Here is a 21,450-nt window from a genome sequence, read left to right as displayed (position 1 = left end):
GAAAATACATAAAATCTACAGGAAAAAAATGGTGAATCGGTGATTTTCCGTGTAATTCGTAGAAAGTAAAGGAGTTTAATGTCGTTTCAGTAAATGTTAAAAATTCTTGGTACTACTTCATTCCACGCATGCTCACATAAGACATTAGGATATAATGCAGCAAGTAGTACCTCGTATTCAAACATGGAAGTTGCATGTGATACTTTTATTTTCACTTTCATACAGGGTTGACAAAAACCATGGTTTTTATTGAAAAACCAAAGCAGGTTTTTTTGGGTTTAAACCCGGTTTTTTTGGGTTTAAATCAGTTTTTTTTGGTTTAAATAATTTGCTCTATGTATTTATATCACATATGGACAGAAATAGGTTTGTCTCGCTTTGGTGTTATTATGCAACAACCAGGTTATGCTGGAAAGGGTCACAGAAGCTTAAAGCGGAATCCAAACGGCTTTTCGGCTTACTCCGAGAGAAATTGTCCTCCATTTGAACTCGAAACCGAGACTAATTGGGCATAAATGCGATACGTCTGCTCATTCACTCACGAAGGACTCCTGATAAAAATACGGTGTACTGATCGTTACTACTTGTTAATATAATTATCAAGAGCCATTTCAGAAGGACAAAAAGATACACTGTTGCAGAAGCGAAACCATTATACCGAATTACATATGGACAATTTCAAAACACTGCAGAGTACAGAAGAACTAATTTAGTCCAAGTTAGTTCACCACGACTTTTATTAGTCCAAGTTAAAGAAATACGACGACTTAATTTGCATATCAGTAAGAAAAGTGAATATAGATACGAATTATTTGAGTCCACTTTCGCTCTGACCAATTTATACATAAGTAGATACCAAAGATACTTCTGATTTCAATAAATGCCTCTCCTGAGGTTTGTATAACCCCCCTCCCAAAAAGTACGGCATTTCGATGTATTTTATAAATAGTAAACACTATTAAAACGAAACAATTGTTAGAATTTTCTTCGATTGCAATTGCATAACAGTAATAATAAACTGTAAAAAAAAAACACAAAAGAAACATTCATAAACTTATATATATATATATAAAAAAGTTGCTTTTGTATTTAATCTTTGAGTAATGAATAGGGAATTAAGGTCTGAATATAATACCATAATATACGGGAAGGAAACGTGATAACCCACAAATGTGCGTTCATCAAGATTTTATGAACACTTCCCTTTTAGGAACATTTTTCGTTTTTAGATTTAAACCAGTTGTTTTTGAAAAAACAGCTGGTTTAAACCAGCCAACCCTGCTTTCATAACAAGGTATGTTGGTAAAGATTATAAATTATTACGTTTTGTGAAGCGACGCGGATAAAGTGTATTCGATCAGAATATGTGGAAAGGCCTAAAAGAACAAACCTACGTTTTCGCTCGGTAGGTAGTTTTTTAGTATCATCCTCTTTTACGCGTATACTCACCATAGCTGACGCGCATGCTTCCTACGGACGCATAACTGTCCGGACCCATCTCCTTCGTCCTGCCCTGACTCGGTTAGATAGCATTCGTGCTTTTAGTGGCCCATCTAGCGCAGGATGGTTTGTCTTTTTTGCACTATAGTTTTATGGCATATGTCCAAACGCTGTATTTATACCCAAAACGGTAAGGCTCTCCTAAATTGATTCTGCATCGAGTAATACAACTCCTTTCTTCAAAGACAATTTGTAAGGTAAAATTTCCTGATAAACAATTGAATTTTAACGATTTCAAGCTCTAACATTTTGAACCTACTCTGTGGCACAGAAGCCCGAATTTCTTCCCAAATTTGAAGAGGTTCGGTCCTCAATCGATATCTAAGTGGCGGGAGGCCCTACCAGCAGGGTAAAACACAGTACAGTATAGTACATTACGTTAGGTAAGGTCAGCTAATATGATGCAGAACTTCACGTGACGTGAAATGAAGTTTTCTGGCAACCCTTAATAGCTTTGAATTATATCCTTATGCAACATCAAGATTACGAAAGGTCACCGAACAGAACCACCTTAATTACCTGAAGTTAGTGAATGAACAGATTATCTTGAAAAATCGCCTCGTGTGGAACAGATCCATCACCACCTCAGCATCCTGTCTCGAAAACTCGACTCATGTAAATAAGTCCGAAGAAACTTTTAGGAAACAGAGGTAGGACACAAAACGCACTATTTACGGAATGAATATTCTGTACAAAACTATCGCATACCAACAATCACATTTCCTTTCCACTCCTTGCACTAATATACTTATACGACAGTTGCTTTGCTGCTACAATTTAAATATCATGTAGTACAAATACTTACCTCTAACAGTCCGTATGTAAGCATTCACAAATAGCTATACAAATAATATACGGTAACAGAACACTTCTCGAAAACTAGTTCAAAACATTTAATTCACAAAACTAAGTTTGTTTACAGCCTCCCGATCAAACACGCCCCTCGAATGTCAAAGAACCAGTAAATGGCAGTAATACACTTTAAAATCAGCAGTCTAAAAGAACCAACACGTCTGAAAGTATATAAAAGAACTACAATCCATTTAACTTCATTACAAATAACCGAAATAAACAATCCAAAATAATCAATTAAACACGAATACGAAAAAATCGCGCACGAATCACCCTCACATGTGATAAGTGTCGACTGCTTTTTAACGTCAATGCCTGTGAGATTGAAAGTATATTCATTCCTGCCGCCCAAATTTCCTAAAGGTTTGCATTAATGCAACACAATCTGCATTTTAGTTAGCGATAATCGACATAGCAGATACATTTGACTTTCGCATGTTTTGAGCTGCGTTGTGCTTCGCAATCTTACTAAGGATAATACACATTGAAACCTCAGATCTCAGCAAATTTGCGGATCAAAACAAAATAAATAAATAAATATAAATAAAAAGGAATGCAATTTGCGTACAAATATTTAATACACAAGTGATCTAATCCCGTAACAGCTTCCATCAACACAATGCAAAACTGCGTTTTAGTTTGCGTTATTCAACATACCAGTTATAATTACTTTTAGCAACTTTTGCAAAGACCAATAGAGAATGAGGTCTACGGAATTGCAAAACGAAAATTTAGCGTTACGAGTGTCATATCACAAAATAAAAAAAAAAAAAAAAAACATGTGATATCGAATATCGCAAACTACAGAAGTGTATCATTTAGTCGATTCAATTTAACTAACCCTAACGTCTTCTGAGTCGTCTGTTGGTCGAAGGAGACTAATCGATTAGCAACTGAGTTGAAAGAGGTTCAATCAGATTGACCATTGACGTTGACTAAGTTGCCTAGTGGAAACACGGAAACTGTGGGACGGAAAGAGTGCCCGTGAAGTGACTGCCGATTTCAAACAGCCTTATCCACAACATGACACTGTGTCACATGTTGCAGTGAGTGTTATGGGGCGTTTACACTTAGTCGATTTAGTCGCACGACTAAATCGACTCGCTGCATTTGCCACTAAATCGAAGCAACTAGGCCGAATCAGATAATTGTATGTGTTCAATTATTTTAACCACAGAAAATAGAACGTCTTTTAATTCAGTTGCCAGTCGATTAGTCGCCTTCGATCAACAAGCGATTAAGTTGAAGTCCCGTTTACACGATCGATTAAGTTGAAAGTGACGTCAATTCAACTGAATCGAACGCAAATCGACTAAGTGTAAACGCCACATTACAGTTATTACTCAAATTTGAGGAGATAGGCACAGTGGTGGACAGATCTCGTAGCAGACGACCAAGGAAAGCCAAGGACAAAGCAACACCTACGGCAGTGCTGGCCTCCATACCCCGGTCGTATACTACCAGTAGTGAAGGGTATACTACTACTACTACTATTGTTACTACTACTACTATTACTACTATTACTACTACTACTACTACTACCACTACTACTACTACTAATAATAATAATAATCATCATCATCCGTGTAACGTGGGTTCCTGTCACCACGGCATGGCGCGTCCTCAGGTTGCGGATCGAGGAGAAGGCCTCTAGATATAGAGGTTAGCTGCGAATATACAGAATAAGCAGTCGCGGACAGCCGACTAGGAAAGATGACGATATAAAAGACAGTTTTTACGAAGAAATGGAACGGATATTTGACCAACTCCCGCGATACCATATGAAAATTCTATTGAGGGATTTCAATGCGAAGGTAGGACGAGAGGATATTTTCAAACCGATTATAGAGAACGAAAGTCTGCATAAGAAAAGTAATTACAACGGTGTTAGACTCGTGAACTTTGCAACATCCAAAAACCTAATCGTGAAGAGTACAAAATTCCCACATCGCGACGTTCATAAATACATTTGGACATCACCAGACGGAAAAACAGATAATCAAATTGATCACGTTTTAGTAGATAGAAAAAGGCAATCTAGCATAATTTGATGTCCGGTCGTTTAGAGGGGCTGATTGTGACAGTGATCACTACCTGGTAGTAGCGATAATACGAGAGAGATTATCGTTGAATGAAGGTAATATTCAATGTCCGAAAACAGAGAGATTTAATTTAAAGAAATTAGAAAAGTGCCAGGTAAGAGAGGAATACCAGATTGAAGTTTCGAATAGATTCTCGGCTTTAGAAGATTCGGAGTGCACTAGTGTTGAGGATACCTGGATTGAAATTAGAGATAGCATTAAAGTTTCAGCAAAAGAAAAATTGGGACACGCAGAAATACGTAGGAACAAACCACGGTTCGACCAGGAATGCATTAAACTAACAGAGAAGAGAAAACAGGCAAAATTACGCTGGCTACAAAATCCGAATGAAATAACTACACAAAATTTCGCAGATATCAGGCGGGAAACTTCCAAAACTTTAAGAACAAAGAAATGCGATTTTTTGAAAGCTAAAATTAAGGAACTTGAAGATAATAGTAAAAATAGAAACATCCGGGACATGTATAAAGGGATCAGCGAATTTAAGAATGGCTATCAACCTCGTGCTTATATATTAAAGAAAACTGACGGTACAGTTCTCACTGATATGGATAGCATCTTAAATAGATGGAAAGATTTCTTTGAAGATTTGCTTAACACGCAACCAAAAACTAGTGTGCTTGGAGAAAAGGATATACACACCGCAGAACCGTATATTCCAGAACCCAACCAAATAGAAGTAGAAACTGCTATGAAGAAATTAAAGAAACACAAATCTCCGGGTGTAGATGAAATTCCGTCTGAGTTAATTTTAGCTGGAGGTGAAAAATTGTGGAACAAGATACACAAACTCATTCTCCTTATCTGGAACAAGGAAGAATTGCTACAAGAGTGGAAAGAATAAATCATTGTTCCAATTCACAAGAAAGGCGACAAAACTGACTGTAATAATTATCGAGGCATTTCTCTTTTATCAACATCTTATAAAATCCTTTCACATATTCTATTAGCACGATTGACCCCATACGCAGATGAAATTATTGGAGATTATCAGTGCGGATTTAGACGAAATCGATCAACTGTCGACCAAATATTTACCATTCGCCAAATACTCGAAAAAAAGTGGGAATACAATACCCCGGTACATCAACTATTTATTGATTTTAGAAAGGCTTACGACTCGGTTAGGAGAGAAACATTATACAACGTTCTGACAGAACTTGGAGTACCGAGAAAGCTAATTAGATTAATTAAGATATGTTTAAATGAATCCCAAAGTAAAGTCCGGGTAGGAAAATTTTTGTCCCCGACCTTTCACGTCGAGAATGGCCTGAAACAAGGAGATGCGTTGTCGCCAGTATTATTTAACTTTGTTCTGGAGTACGCTATAAGGAAAATCAAAGATAGGAACCAGGGTCTAGAGTTGAACGGTATTCACCAGGTTATGGCATATGCTGATGATGTAAATTTAATAGAGGATGATAGGAGAACAATAGAAAGAAATGCAGAGATCTTATTAAACGCTTGCAGGGACATGGGTTTAGAAGTAAATGCAGATAAAACTAAATACATGGAAGTGCGTCGGGACCGGAATACAGCAAATTATGGATGCGTTAAAATATTAAATAATACTTTTGATAAAGTGGATACTTTCAAATATCTAGGATTAGTATTAACAGAGGAAAATCATATTCACGAAGAAATTAAATGTCGACTAAAAGCAGGGAATTCGTGTTACTACTCGGTTCAGAATCTCTTGTTGTCGCGAATTCTATCGAGGAATCTGAAGCTTAAAATATACAAAACGATAATCATGCCTGTTGTTCTGAATGGTTGTGAAACATGGTCGCTTACTCTGAGGGAAGAACATAGATTGAAAGTATTTGAGAACAAGATCCTGAGACGAATATTCGGACCCAAGAGGAACGGGAATGGGGAATGGCGGAAACTTCATAACGAGGAACTACATAATTTATACGGTTTACCCAACATTGTTAGGGTCGTCAAGTCTAGGAGGCTTAGATGGGCGGATCAGGTAGCTAGAATGGAAGAAAATAAAAACGCTTTCAAAGTCTTGACTGGAAGACCAATTGGAAAACGACCATTAGGAAGACCTAGGCGCAGATGGGAGGAAAATATTAAGATGGATCTCGCAGATATTGGAATACAAAGTAGAAACTGGCTGCAGTTAGCTAAGGATAGAAGTCAGTGGAGAGCTTTTGTGAACGCGGCATTGAACCTCCGGGTTACATAGGCTATAGAGTTATTTAATAATAATAATAATAATAATAATAACAATAATAATAATAATAATAATAATAATAATAATAATAATAATAATAATAATAATAATAATAATATGAAACATATTAGACATAAATATTTTACTACAGAAACACAAGAAGACAAATTCACATAAATTTAACGTAATTGTAGTCCATCGACAGCGCTTATTCGATCCGGATCTCAATTTTCATAATGAAATTCACGTATGTTACTCATAGCATAGCTAATCTTAATTCGCCGTAATGCAGTTTAATTGTTTTAATTGGGCGTGATTGGGTGGGGAAGATGGATTATTACATTATCTGCGCTTTACAAGAAACATATTGGGCCTCAGTGTGCGAATTAGATAATTTATATTGGGGGAGGGGGATAAAATTAGGCCAACAGGACGTAGAGTTTGAGGGTGCAATAATTCAAAATGAGACAATAATGCCTTACCCCACACACATAAATATGATATGACATCGGTAATAAATAAGGGATTTATTAATTCAATAAATCTACCGACAATAACTATGTATACGCATATTTTTTGACATGCACACACCACACCTAACCTTTGTGAATGTGTACTCATTTTTGTGCTCTAGCTCTCTAAGGTTTATTTACTTAATAATTCGGCAGAGTGCTAGCCATGGTCACAAGCATATGCTAATTTTTCTGCTCATATTGAAATCTTCCACTTTGCGTTATTACACACAGTATTGCAAAAGAAAACCTACAGAGTGAGGCACAAGTCGGTTAACACCCCTGTAGCACACCAACGGTTTGGCGTTCACCTTGGTTCATGGTATATATTGCTCGGGTGGGTAATGGACCATATTGCACGACATGGTTACCATGGCGGCCATCTTGGAAGCCGCCATCTTATATCCAACTTTGGATTTTTAAATGTGAAGGGGGGCATGTGGAGTATCATTTAACATGAGCTCGATATAACGTAGCTATGTTCTGTCCTTCTTGTAGAGACCTGCACGGGCCGGGCTCAGCCCGAGGCCCGAAGCCCGGCCCGGCCCGCGGGCCGGACTTGGGCGGGCCGACTCTGTTATTTCTTTGGACCGGGCCGGGCTTGGGCGGGCCGACATTGATTTCTCTTCAGGTCGGGCCAGGCTGGGGCCGTTTAATTGCAATTCTTTAATAATTATTGACTTTTGTTAAACGATAATTGGAATAAAGCCAAACGTTGAAGAAGTGTGCCCGTGAATAATGTTACAAAGAATGCAATAGCTATTTACAGTTTGTGTTGCCTAGCGGCTCCACTTTCACTATAGAGGATTGCAGGCATTGCGCGGTAAATTGAGCTCTGACCATGATCTTCACTGAACCCAAGATATGACAAGAAGGGGTGGGAAAGTTTTGCTTGTCGCTAAACAATATTGCCATCGTCACTTTATGCTAAAATCAATTAAGTTAGATTTTTGTTACAGGAAATGGAGTTTTTGTTCTCTCGATGACAGGCAAAGTTCTAGGAGGCAATGGTATACCATCCGGGAGGCAAGCGTCAGGTTGTCAACCAGAGTTTAGAAAATGTTTCTGAGGGTTAGGTCAAGTTTAATACTAAATTTTGAGAAAGATTGGGGCTCGAGCTAATTTTTTAAAAAATTTATCGGGCCAAAAACTTTTAAAATTTATCGGGCCCAGGCCGGGCTTGGGCCAATAATTTTCAAAAACTTATGGGGCCGGGCCGGGCTCGGGCCGAAAATCTCCAAAATTTTTCGGGACCGGGCAGTACATAGTAGATCGGTAGGCATTTTCGCGGATCCCAGGAGCTTCAGATATCCTCTGATCTGATTGGTTGATACAGATACGACAACACGAGTCATGACTTAGATATAGCACAAAGTACACACCTGTTACTCTCGGCCCTGGTGGTCGAGTGTACTAGCGCAACATGTCAGTAAGGAAAACCGTTTTTGGCGTTGGTTCAAACCTAGCCTCCTGCCTAAGTAATTTTTTTTATTATTTTTAAAATTTGTATAACACTTCTTTTGTTAAAATGATATTCAGAAAGTGATTTAACGATTATTTTTTAAACAATTCATTAAACTCCTGTCATTAAAATAAGTTTGCCCTTGTACTATAACCTACAGTGATTTAACGATTAAGGCGGATTTTCATGCCCGCGTTAGAACGGAAACATCACATGTAGCGTATTCATCGTAAATTATTTTCGTTTTAATACATCCGTGCGTGTATTGCGCCAAATTACTACTCGCTAGCTAATGCACATGCGTAAAATAGAAAGTTTGCGACTTTAGTTGTGATAATGGATTCCCGAAGGAGAGCTATCGTTTTAGCTGGAATATATTATATTTCAAAACGCTGCCGTCAGAAGCAGGGGCGGATCCAGGACCGACTTCTGGGGGAGGGGCGATGGGTTGCCATACTGCTACTTTTAAGGGCTCCAAACTTTGTGATGGGTTTTATTTATATATATAAAATAAGAAAGTTTCCTCTTCTGGGAGGGCGATCGCCCCCCTCTGGATTCGCCCCTGGTCAGAAGTATGTTAGGAAAATGTGGTGGGTTCACCCCATTTTCCAGCTTCGACGAGAATACGGAATATACAGGAACCTTTTCTTTGAATTAAAATCCGATCCGGATAAATTTTATAAAACAAATAAAAATATTTATAAATCAGACTAAAGCATGTTTCAAATTACATTGCTTTTATTTTATATAGGGATTGATAATTTGTACATACCAGTTATTGTATGAACTATCTATTGTTCCCGGTAATACAACTAATTAATTACACAAATATAAAAGTACTAACCATCGATACCAATATTTTCAGCAATTTGATGGCATGTTTTTGTCCTTAATAGCCTACTGAATCCTTGTATTTCGGATACTTAAGGTTGTCCAAATTTTGTTTTCTCTTACTTGTTCTACGAGCAGTTCTTCAAACGTTGTTCTTACCTCCGCCATGTTAGTCAGTGAATACAATAGTGTACGCGCGCTACTTCCGTCAGAATTGAACAAATTTCTACTCTGACGCGAGTGTAGCGCGCCATCCCCGATGCGTGATTTCATTGGCTGTTTAGCACAATCGCTCGCAACTCACGGAGGTAAAGGACACATGAAAATCCGCCTTTATATTTTAAAATTTCCATTAAACTTCTTTCATTAAAATAAGTTTGCCCTTGTACTATAGAGATCCATAGCAAAAGCAGTAGTAGTAGTAGTAGTAATAATAATAATAGTATGTGACGTCATCGGTACGTGGCCAATAAGAATGCTCCTTCAGCCATGTTTTGGCTGAACCTCTTGGGATCGGCGAAAATGCGATCGGTAGGATATGTGAAATAGTCATTTATGGTAAAGAATAAAAGGCAATCTGACTTTAAAGAAAAATCGTCTGTGCTCGCTTCTTCTGAATAAAACGGAAATGGATTCTTGGAAACTCGTCGATATTCAATTGTCTCCAGAAAACACAGCAAAACAAAACAAACATTGCAAGCATAACTAATTCTGTCGCTCTAATTCCTTCCTATTTACCATAACCTCCTCTTCAATAGGCAGATGAGCTTAGCCTCAAATATGTTCTAACACATGGGCCTATCTTATAGATGACAAACAACAATCCTGGCTTTGACTTCACGTTGCTACATTAATCATTCAGCGTGAGAGATTTTCACTAAAAAGCCATCGGCGTTGACAGTCTGAATCAGCAGCTCCTTCTTTCTCTACATATCGCTGTTTTATTTAACCCCATTCCGTAAACGTCGCCAACACCTAATGATCCACTTGCCGGTAAATGTCGATCGTCGATATAGCGATGCGTGGATGGATTGCCGCTAGTGTGCCACTGGCGGCAGAGCTTCGTCGAGTTGAAATAGATATCTAGAGTCGAGGTGGTGAAGTTACCACCGCATAACAGCGAGGACTTCATTTTAGTCCGCGCTCCTTCGATTCGTTGCGGAGAATTGCGAAGGAACCAACACGAACTAAGGGCAGTCATGTACATGTGGTTAATATATATATATATATATATATATATATATATATTACAAATTTTTCCTAAAGTGAGCTCCAGGGGTCAAGAGTAGCCTCTACCTCTACATCATGAAGTGAAAAATCTTAAGATGAGTGCGTATAATTGTATGAATTTAGATGGTAACTGTCGCCGATCATTAGAAAGTGAATATGGGAGAATTATGAAATAAAGTAAATAGACGCGCGTCATTTTGTTATAAAATTAAATGGCGAACGCATTTTATCTGATCCCAAACGGTTATCGTCGAATATACATGGTTAAAGGAGCACTTTTATTGGCCAAATTAAAAAGACCTCAATGATTTATCCCTCTACAAGCAAGGTTTTCTTCTTCTCCTCCGAGGCGAAGTCGGAAAAACACACGCCTAGTAATCATAAGGTTGATTGTTCGCGCCCACCCCGGGATACTTTTTTTATTATTATTATTACCTGAATACAAACAAAACACGCATATAGTCAATTTAACATATTTTAGGGAGTAATTTTATGGTTCATTGGCGTTTCGTCGCGTCTCTGACACTGGTGGTATAATTTTCAAAACGGAAGTGGGACCACCGCGGATCATTGCTTCGGGAAGGTTACTAGGTTAGAAACACAACTAGCTATAGTTGCAAGGTAAAGTGTTCCCCAAAAGTGTGAAAGTTCTATTCACAATACTTTATCGGAAATAATGAGTCTTAACTTTAACGAATCAAAACAGTATTGTAAGCTGAGTAAAAAATTCCATTCCATAAAAATTAAATATCCAAATAGCAAGTTGTTTCTTTCTGTTATTTTCTCTGAGAGATTATTCGAAAGGTATATAAGCCAAACGTCATTTGGACCGTTACATGTGAGAGTTCGGCTTCAACCTTTCTACCTCTTTAGTCAGTCTATTAACTTTCTCTGTATTAAAGTAGAATGGAAGTGCTAGTATCTCGAAGTAGACAAATGAGTACTCGAAACGAACGAAAGAGGAATACATGAAATTTCAAGAATGGAGCTCTCCAATTTATACTTATCCACAGAATACCAGTTAATACATATAATCACAAAACCAAAGTATATTGAAGTAATTTTAGTAATTCAAGTAATTTATTGTTGAAGTACTCTTCTGGTAATTTAAAGATTTATGAAGTGGACTGAGTATCCAAACTGCTGGGCCTGGGTATCCAAACTGCTGGACCTGGGTATCCATTTGGATACAAAAAGGTAGCTTAAAAAATGCTCTGAATTACAGAATGATAATACAATGCATTCATGATAGATTCATGATATCTTCGATTTAGGATAAAATTTACCTTCACGCTTCATTAATTTCGACTCCGTGCTATGGATATAAGGGAAACGGTTGAAGTAAAGTATACGTCATTCTGCATCAAAATTGATTTTTCTTTTCAGCCCTTTTTCTTTCTTTTTGCTTTTTTTATACACTAAAGTTATGCAATTATTTTGTTATAGCAAGTTGTGTATATGTCCAAACTGATTACATTGGGAAGTTTATTTCCTAAGGTTGGAGGAAGTCACACGCTTTATTTCTTTAAAGACAAATATGCCGATTCAGACGAAGTAAGAAGCTCGCTTCACAAACGTATGTACTAGAGACAGTTAAGAAGAGGCAGACGCGCGCTCAGAAATTTGTGTTGGGAGGGGTCCAAATGTTGTGGGTGGTGGTCCAATGCTACAAACCACTATGTCTGTATAGTATTGAACGGATATTATTCTGCACCCGAAAAGACAATAAATAATTTTAAAGTGCTTTCACCTACATTTTCAGAAAAAAAATAATAGAACTAGATTTTTTTTTCTGTAAGACAAGGAATCTTTAAAACTCTGTAAGTTTTACGTCCCATGATTATGCCGGCTAAGCTAAAGGAGACGGTGATGATGAGAAATGAATGAAAATGCTGGAATGAAGAAAGGAGGAAACGGGAGAAAACCCACGCTCTGGGAGTTTATTCACCACTAAGTTTACTTGGCGCGAGCTGGGATCGAACCAAAGACTCCATTCACCTGGGGTGGGCGCTCTACCACTGAGCCACTACGGCTCTATTTGCAAGAGAAGTATAAGATCAAATATTCATGCTACATCAAGTATTTCCCTATTAAACAAGTATAGTTTAGTATTTGGAAAGTGTACAAATGTAAGTTGAGTTAGAAAGTTTGAGGGGTCCGGGCCAGTGGGTGTACCCCAGGGGCGGATCCAGGACCGACTTCTGGGGGGGCGGTGGGTTGTCATACTGCTACTTTTAAGGGCTCCAAACTTTTGATGGGTTTTATTTATATATATAAAAAATAAGAGTCTCCTCTTCTGGGGGGGCGATCGCCCCGGATCGCTCCCCCCTGGATCCGCCCCCTGGTGCACTCTTGAGAAGAATGTATTTGATAAGCCATATACTATATGCAATGTAATAAGTTTTGATTTGTTTCTATTCTATATCATCAACCAGAGCCAGATTTTGTCTCCTTTAATTAATAGACCGAAAGATTGCAATTTACGTTCAGTTCAGTTGAGAAGATAAATGAATTGAAAGGGAAGCTCAACTCTTTGTATTGGATAGAGAGGAACAAAGTTTATAAAAAAAAAAGTTCAAAGGAGAAAATTGCAGCTATAAAATGAATCGCTCAAGAGGACGAAAAATAATGACCTACTTGTTTTATTTTTTCGTTGAGCGTAACAAAAGAAGATGGTTTTAAGTTTTAAAACTGGGTCACTATCGATCGAAAGTGACAAGATGAGACTACTACAGAAGAGAGCAGATGGCAAAGTAGCCACTTTTATTCTTTCTCTTTTATTTTTAATTCGTGATGAAGAATAGCATGTGAAAGAAAGCTACCAGACATAAATGATATACAAGGACATTGACCGCAGTGTTGTGTGTAACATATACCGGATCTCGCTCTGACTGCGACCATATATGTAAGCAGGGGCGTATTGTCCCATCCAGATACCCCGTAATCACCGGATGGGTCAACGCTGTTGGATGGGCCAACATGATAAAGATGAAAAGTGCCTATTTCAAGGAAAGAAAATGTTACCTCAATTACTAATAGGGGGGCGCGGTGGCTCAGTGGTTGAGCGTTCACCTCTGGTGCTTGGGGTCCCGGGTTCGATCCCAGCCCCCGCCAAGTGAACTTTGTGGTGGACAAACACCGTGCTCGTGGGTTTTCTCGGGGTTCTCCCGTTTCCTCCCACTTTCTTCATTCCACCATTTCACTCATCTCTCATCATCACCGTCTCCTTTAGCCTAACCGGCATAACCGTGGGACGTAAAACTCAAAGATTTCATTTCATTTTCAATTACTAATACTAGATAGATGCTCTCAACAAGGCTGCGTAAAACTTTTCCATGGATACTGTTTTAAAAATGCAAAGGAGGGAGGGTGTTGATGATCGACCCTCAGTTGTGATCCATAGAGCTGAGGATGAGTTTTCCCACATGTCCTTAAGTAATGTCAACCAAAGGCAATAGGATTCATCGAGAATCCATAAAGAAAGCATGCGCAACTTTTCATGAAAATCAGATAATTCTAACAAAAGAACTACCGTTGATGGTAATGGTAAATGTGCCCATGCTTGAATAACTTTTTAATTGCGCTTTTTATACCAACCTAAGTACGCCGAATTCAATGAAATTGTTTTAAAACTATCCGTCGGTAAGGTCACGAAAAAACAAATAAACAAACTTGGATATTTCTGTTCCAAATTTAATATTTTTTTTCGTAACTTCATGGAGAGAAATGTTTTAAATTCATTCCGTTGGATTCAGCGTCCTCAAATTAGTGTAAAAAACAATTAATAATAATAATAATAATAAACTTGCCTTATGCACTGAGAAAAATCCGTACTCCGGACAGCGGTATATTGTACAAAGATACGGAATTATGAAATTGCAAGGCTTTGAGATACAACACAACTGTAACATCGTGTTGACAGTTTCGTTGCAATTTCATAATTAGAGGCAAAATTTAACACCAACTAAACATGATATTTCTTCTGCACATTAAAACATGGAAGTGAAGCCTGTGTGAGTACCAGTACATAAAACATTAGAGACTCCCAGGTTCGATTCCCGATGGGAACTTATGTGATTTGTATTCCACATTGAGGGGCATGGTGGCTCAGTGGTTAGAGCGTTTACCTCTGGTGCGTGGGGTTCCTGGTTTGATCCCCGGCCAAGTAAGTTTGTGGTGGGCAACATCGTGTCTATGGGTTTTCTCGGGGTACTCACGTTTACTCCCATATTCTCATTCCACCGATTCTTCCATCATCTTCACTTGCCTTAACCAGACGTCTCCCTTAGCCTAAAGAGCATAACCATCCGTCTCCCTTAGCCTAAAGGGCATAACCATCCGTCTCCCTTAGCCTAAAGGGCATAACCATCCGTCTTCCTTAGCCTAAAGGGCATAACCATCCGTCTCCCTTAGCCTAAAGGTCATAACCATTCGTCTCCCTTAGCCTAAAGAGCATAACCATCCGTCTCCCTTAGCCTAAAGGACATAACCATTCGTCTCCTTTAGCCTAAAGGTCATAACCATTCGTCTCCCTTAGCCTAAAGGACATAATCGTGGGATGTTAATCTGAAAAGATCCCTCGTTAAGCTATAGGTTCACGTCTCATATAGCCTTGCTGATGAACGTGTCACCAAATTTCAGATCAATCAATCAACCAACTAACCTTCAATCCAAGCTCAAGGTTTAGAATTTCCATTAACAATTCGTAGTTCTCTCTTGGTCAAACGTGCTTTGTTTTTTAAAAAATATTAGTTGATACTACTAAAATTTAATCATTGCCGTAGATCTCAAAATCGAGAAAAGACCAGAGTAACAACGCTTGACCAAATTTCTTATTTAACATTTCCTGTAGGAACAATTCAAAACAACATACAATAAAAAAAAAAAAAAATCAGGTTTAAAGATAGCAGCGAGAGGTAAAGAATAAGAAAGTAAGGTTACAATAAATGTTGAATATGTTGTGTCATTTTGTTTAAATTGACATACTACTCGTCGTGACGAGTGAAAGTTGGGTCCTGGGTGAACACGAAGTACCACATCATATTTCTTCTTCGGCTTCTTTTGATATACCAGCATGCAATTAAAACTTTGGCCTCTAACACATTTTCACTCGCCCGAGGCCTTAAAATGAGCAACACTATCACGAAAAATATTAAATCAACTTCATTCATATAATATTTTTTCCAAAGGCCGTCGTGACATGTTTTATTGTTGTCATACATTGTAAAGCAAAGACAATGTAAAAACGTATATCGTAAAATGTTAATAACTCTGGACCAGCCCAGCGGGTGCAGATTTATTGTAAACTTACGTTTAACCTCTTTGACGTTCTATAAGTTAGATAGGATTTGTACTTAACTGTTTGGAATAATTAAGTGCTGGAAATGGAGAGGGCATACAGCGGAAAGGTATGGCTACATATATATAGAAGGAAAAGAAAAAAAGAGTTAAATAAATATATAAAATAAAAACAATGCTTCTATAAAATGTGCTAAAAAGGAGGTTCTTTTTTGGTAGGGTAAAATGAAGAAATGGACTAAGAAAAAAAGAGACATTAAGCGTGATTTAATGTTTAGATGATATTTCTGTTATCAACCATTATTCCTAATTTTAATAGAAACTTTAGTCCTCAAGCAGGCTTGTACGTAGCAATTTATGTCGGTTGGGAGGGTAGAGACCTGCACGGGCCTGATGAAATTGATCACATTTCATATACACTCATGTGCAGAAGTTCGGAATAGTTCGGTTACAAAACGGAGAACCAGCAATATATTGATGGGAGTTGGAATTCCTGATGGTTACAGGCTGAAAACAGTGAGGGAAAAGTTACATAATAGGAAACAGGGCGACAATGCACAGGGGCGTGAAAATCAGGAAATGTATTCATATCATATACCACGGGAAAAGATTACATACAGGATCATCAGTAGTGTGTGTAATCTTCTCCTCCCACTCCAAGACATGCCGACTGAGGATAGCTTATTAATATGTTTCTGGGTATTGCACACCATTGTTGAGTTAGTGCCTCCCTGAACTCGGGAATGGATCTTAGAGCTATGTCCGACAGCGTGCAATTCTGCTATTAAGCAAGTCCCAGCATGTTCTAATAGGTTCAAGTCTGGTGATCGACTGCCCTAATAGTGTTGCCTAGTATTCTGTGTCTCGAGGTACTTATGCGCTATACCAGTTTCATGTCAATGTGCATTATCATCCATTAAAGTGAAATCAGCCGTATACTATTTAATATGGACCTCCGCAGCCGACGTCCCACATTGTACCAATGTTAACCTCACAGCATTGCCGACTAGAACTGGGATGAATACGTATATGCTCATTGTCATTGAACCCCAAGGCATTGGTATAATGTTGCATGGTCTAATGACTCACGATTCTGTCTTCATCACGTCGATAACCGGGTCAGAATACGTCGTCTTCTAAGAGAACAGCTTTCCGAGACGTGCACAGTAGGATGATGAAAGGCCAGTGGTTGCTCCATTATGAATGTGCAAACCTTTATATTGTCCCACGGGCCTGGTAGTGCATATGGAGGACATCATGACAGCCCGTATAACACTGTTCAACAAATTTTGATCGAAATATGTAAATTCTTTGAAATTGCAATTTTTACATTTATTTAAGCATAATATGAAAGGAAATGATAATAGAAGAATTTTCTTAGCTCGGGTTGTGAAAAAAACGCCCTTGTACAACAGTAGCTGTATATATACAAATGTATTAATATTTATAGAACATTTAAGCAAAATCCTTGTAAAAACCTACATTTCAATTTTTTTTTATCTATTTCACTGTGATGTGATAAGCTAGGGAGTTAAGAAGTACCCTAACCTATAGCTTTCTATACCCTTGTACTTCCTTTTTCAAAATTGCGCAAATACCAGTTTCACAGCGATACAGAAAATAAAGTAACCGTGGTCAAGTTAAACATTAACAATTCCGTAATAAAAATCAGTATTAACATCAAAACATGAAAAATATGTACAAATACCTTTTTGTGCAAGAACTACACTGCAATGTAGACAAAAGTTTCAAGTGATCCCTTGCACAGGATTATGTTTATTTTATTTTGAGCGTCTTCGCTTGGCTTGCCTTTTGTAGGTTACATCTGGAGCATCCCTTGCAATAGTCCAACAGTAGTCGGCCAATATGTTAGAACTCCACTTTCCCTCATATCTCTTCTCCATGGCTGCAATATCTTGATGGAAACGCTCACCATGTTTGTCACTTACTGCTCCACAATCTTCGGGAAAGAAGTCTAGATGTGAATGAAGAAAGTGGAGTTTCAGAGACATATTGCAACCAAGATTTTCGTAGCACAATAACAACTTTGCTACCAGTTGCTTGTAATTTGTTGCTCGGTGTCTTCCCAAGAACTGTGAACAAACACTTTTCAAGCTTTCCCACGCAGCTTTCTCCTCACCTTGGAGAATTTCGTCGAACTTGTGATCTTTGAATAGTTGCCTAATCTGTGGTCCTATGAAAACACTTCATTTCCAATATGTAAAAGCACTGCCTTTAAACTCACCTTGGACGAATCTATAAAGAGCCTCCACTCTGTAGGTTCGTAATTAATTTTAAGTGCCCTCATGAGACCATTTACATCTGTACATGCCACAAGTGTGTCTTCTATAGTAAAAAATGAAGTGAACATCTCCCTATTCCGATACACTGAAATATTTACTTTTTCCTGCAATAAATTCCATTGCTTTAAGCGTGACGCTAAAATTTCGGCTTTACTTTTCGAGTGGTCCAAGTCTCTGATTAGATCACTTAGTTCCTCTTGAGTAAGTCTATGTGGTTCACATGGAGGTTCTTCTACAACAAACGTAGGGTCCTTCGAAATACTTGATTCAGGAGCTTCAACTTCTTGATCATCATCAGAAAAAAGATCGTATTCTTTAGGTGGGTCAGGAACAGGTAGTCCTTCTCCATGTGGAACAGGGCGCATTGCAGAAGGAATGTTAGGATAGATCAAGGCCCGCTTCTTCTTCGTGGAAATTCCCTTCTTGACGGAAGGAACCATACAAAAATAACAGTCTCTGATGTGGTCGCTTGGCTCCCTCCAAATCATGGGCACTGCAAAAGGCATTGAGCTTCCCTTCCCATTCAGTAGCGTAGCCAGGATGTGTTTGGGGGGGGGGAACAAGTGCTGTTATAAGTACATATAGAAAAATTGCAAACCAAAAAATATATAAACATAAAAATATATAAAAAATTACAAACATCAAAGTACCAAAGTACATTGTCGGACCTCTTTGGGGGGGCCCGGCCCCTCCGGCCCCCCTCCCTACGCCATTGTTCCCATTAATCCAATTTCTTAGATTGCTGGCACAACTGTTACACACAATGTGGGGTGCCCAAGATTTATCTTGGTCTCCAATTTTACAACCAAAGTAATATTGATAGGCTTTTCTTATTAGTGGTGTTATAGTCTGCTTTTGTGAGGAAAATGTCACTTCCCCACACACGTAGCAGAAGCTATCCGCACTGTTTACACAATTTCGCGGCATTTTTGTTTATTGAAATCCTCAAAATGTCACTTGAAATAGTTCCGACAACTATTTAAAAATATACATTCGAAATACCAGTATTTTTGCGTACTTGTAGTTGTATTTTTATGTCCTGCACTACACAAACGTCACACCCAAACCGCTGATAACTGCACTAAACCTGTCTTTTCTAACAATAGCAGAACACTACTGAGATAAGGAACACAATGAAACCAAGCGTTCATATAGTTTCTCCAGTGTTGCCGGATCAGTGTAGCATTTTACCCCAAACGAAGCGAATATATTTATTTTTAAAGCGTTATTATTAGACATGCCTGTAAAACGAAAAGTAGAGCTAATATTCGAAAATAACTTTCAAATTCGTGATCAGCACCACAAAATCAATAAGAATTAGCTGATTTTGCTCAATTTACATTTTCGTTGTTGAACAGTGAATCAGCCAGTCATGTATACCTATTCATGTCGGCCATTTTTCCAGGTGATAATGGCATCTTCAGGCAGAAACGCTTCTTATCACAAGACCAATGTTATGGTGCATTGGTTCTAGGAGCACAATAGTGAATTTCAATTGCTCAGTTGCCTCCAAATTCACCCGACCTTAACCCACTTGAACCCTTTGGGATATAATTGAACGTCAGATTGGATCTCATAAGCCCCCCTCTACGGAATTTACAAGAATTAAATGACTTGTGGGTGCAGATGTGGTGTGCCATACTTCCCGCTACCTACCAACGCCTCTAAGTAACAACATCATATTGTGCAGTTGATCGAATGAAGATGCATATGAGGAAAGTCACACCTTTTTGGGACAAGGATTGAATGCTGAAGAGGTATGAATCTATAATTAGGGATGCGCACGAGACAAGATTTGAGACTGTCTCGACTCGAAAATGTGCTGTAAAAGTGATGTCTCGACTCGAAAAATATATATTTTTCTATTGGAAGAGCTGTGTCTCGACTCGAATTTTGTCAGGAAAATTCTGTCTCGACTCGACTCGAACGCATCCCTATCTATAATATACGCATTACATGGTTTGATATACTTCGAATCAGATGTAATATGGAAGAATCTACTTATCAGCTGGATTGCCCTCGTTCGGCTAATGGTGATGGCGGGATTTACTTCTAGGTGTGTTCCTGTCCAAATGCGGCTCAGGGATTCACTCAGCCTCTGATAAAGAGATACCTCTGAAAACCTGGGGCTACAAAGGGTCAGAGCGTAGTGGTACTGTCATGATCAAGTGACTAAGTACCAAGATCTTAAAAATTTGAAGGCTAACTTTCACATTGCGCGGAAGTCACAGTGGCCTCCCCGAATAGAGTGTCTATATAAAAGCGAATGCGAGTTTCCGTCGGATCGCATCATGCAATATCTACTGAAGCAATTAAAATGACACCTTGGTATGATTATCAACCTTAGGTCTCCCAAGAATCTTATGATATTAAATTAATTAAAATTCATATCCTTAATGGGAAACAGAGAACATAATTTGTGCGAGAAATGGAATGATGGCCATTATTAATGTCCAATCCATAGTTTTCGAAACATCTGAGATGAATAGTGACATTCTTGTTTAAAACCAAATTTATTCTCCATCGGTTTGGGAAGTGGTTAGAAATGGGTAACATAAATTTTTATCATTATACTTTCGTTGTATCCTAAGGTAGGAAGAGGTTCAAAAGGGAGTGGGAATGGAAGTGATTCAGGGAGGTGACGGTACAAAGAGGTTCAAAGGGGGTGGGAGTGGAAGTAGTTCAAGGGGATAATGGTGGAAAGAACTGAAGCTTTCATCGTAATGCCTATCTAAGAGGGGGGAAGGGGGAGGGAAGGATTCAAACACTTTCCATAAACCAATTCCTCCGATTCGGAGATGTTTCAGTTAGTGATTAATAAAATGCGGTTTACATTATTTACACATTTAAAATGTTCAGGGACACTCAAAGACATAATTTGAATCAGGAGTGCTTATAAAGAAGTTGTCATTGAAATTCTAGGTGATTGAAGGAAAAGATAGTCGAAATGTTTATGTGTAAAAAGTACATCAGTTTAAACACGAACATACTTTGATCAACGCCCTACTGAAGGCTTGCGTTTATAATGTGCTAGAATTATGAAATTAACTTTTGGAGGAGAAATAGGTCCATAGGTGCGTCTTTTGCCACCAATATTTTTCTTGATAGGTTTCATGTCATTCTTGTATAGAATGTCATTACTCTAAAGGGCATAGTCAGGAATAAACCCTAAACAGCA

At 38.3% G+C, this 21,450-nt stretch overlaps 1 protein-coding gene across 2 annotated transcripts in view; it reads right to left on the bottom strand.

The window, feature by feature from the left end:
* The window catches only part of MICAL-like (protein), a 482,706-nt gene extending 480,035 nt beyond the window's left edge, over nucleotides 1–2,671 (bottom strand). For both annotated transcript variants that reach the window (XM_081751175.1, XM_081751177.1), the window contains exon 1: nucleotides 2,306–2,671. The gene's annotated coding sequence lies outside the window, so the exon portion shown is untranslated. The remainder of the gene's footprint in view (nucleotides 1–2,305) is intronic.
* Between the last annotated feature and the right edge of the window lie 18,779 nt (nucleotides 2,672–21,450).

This window comes from Thermobia domestica, chromosome 3 (genome assembly GCF_964235325.1).
Source record: "Thermobia domestica chromosome 3, izTheDome1.hap1.1, whole genome shotgun sequence".
NCBI lineage: Eukaryota > Metazoa > Arthropoda > Insecta > Zygentoma > Lepismatidae > Thermobia > Thermobia domestica.
This window is presented reverse-complemented; position numbering and strand designations above follow the sequence as displayed.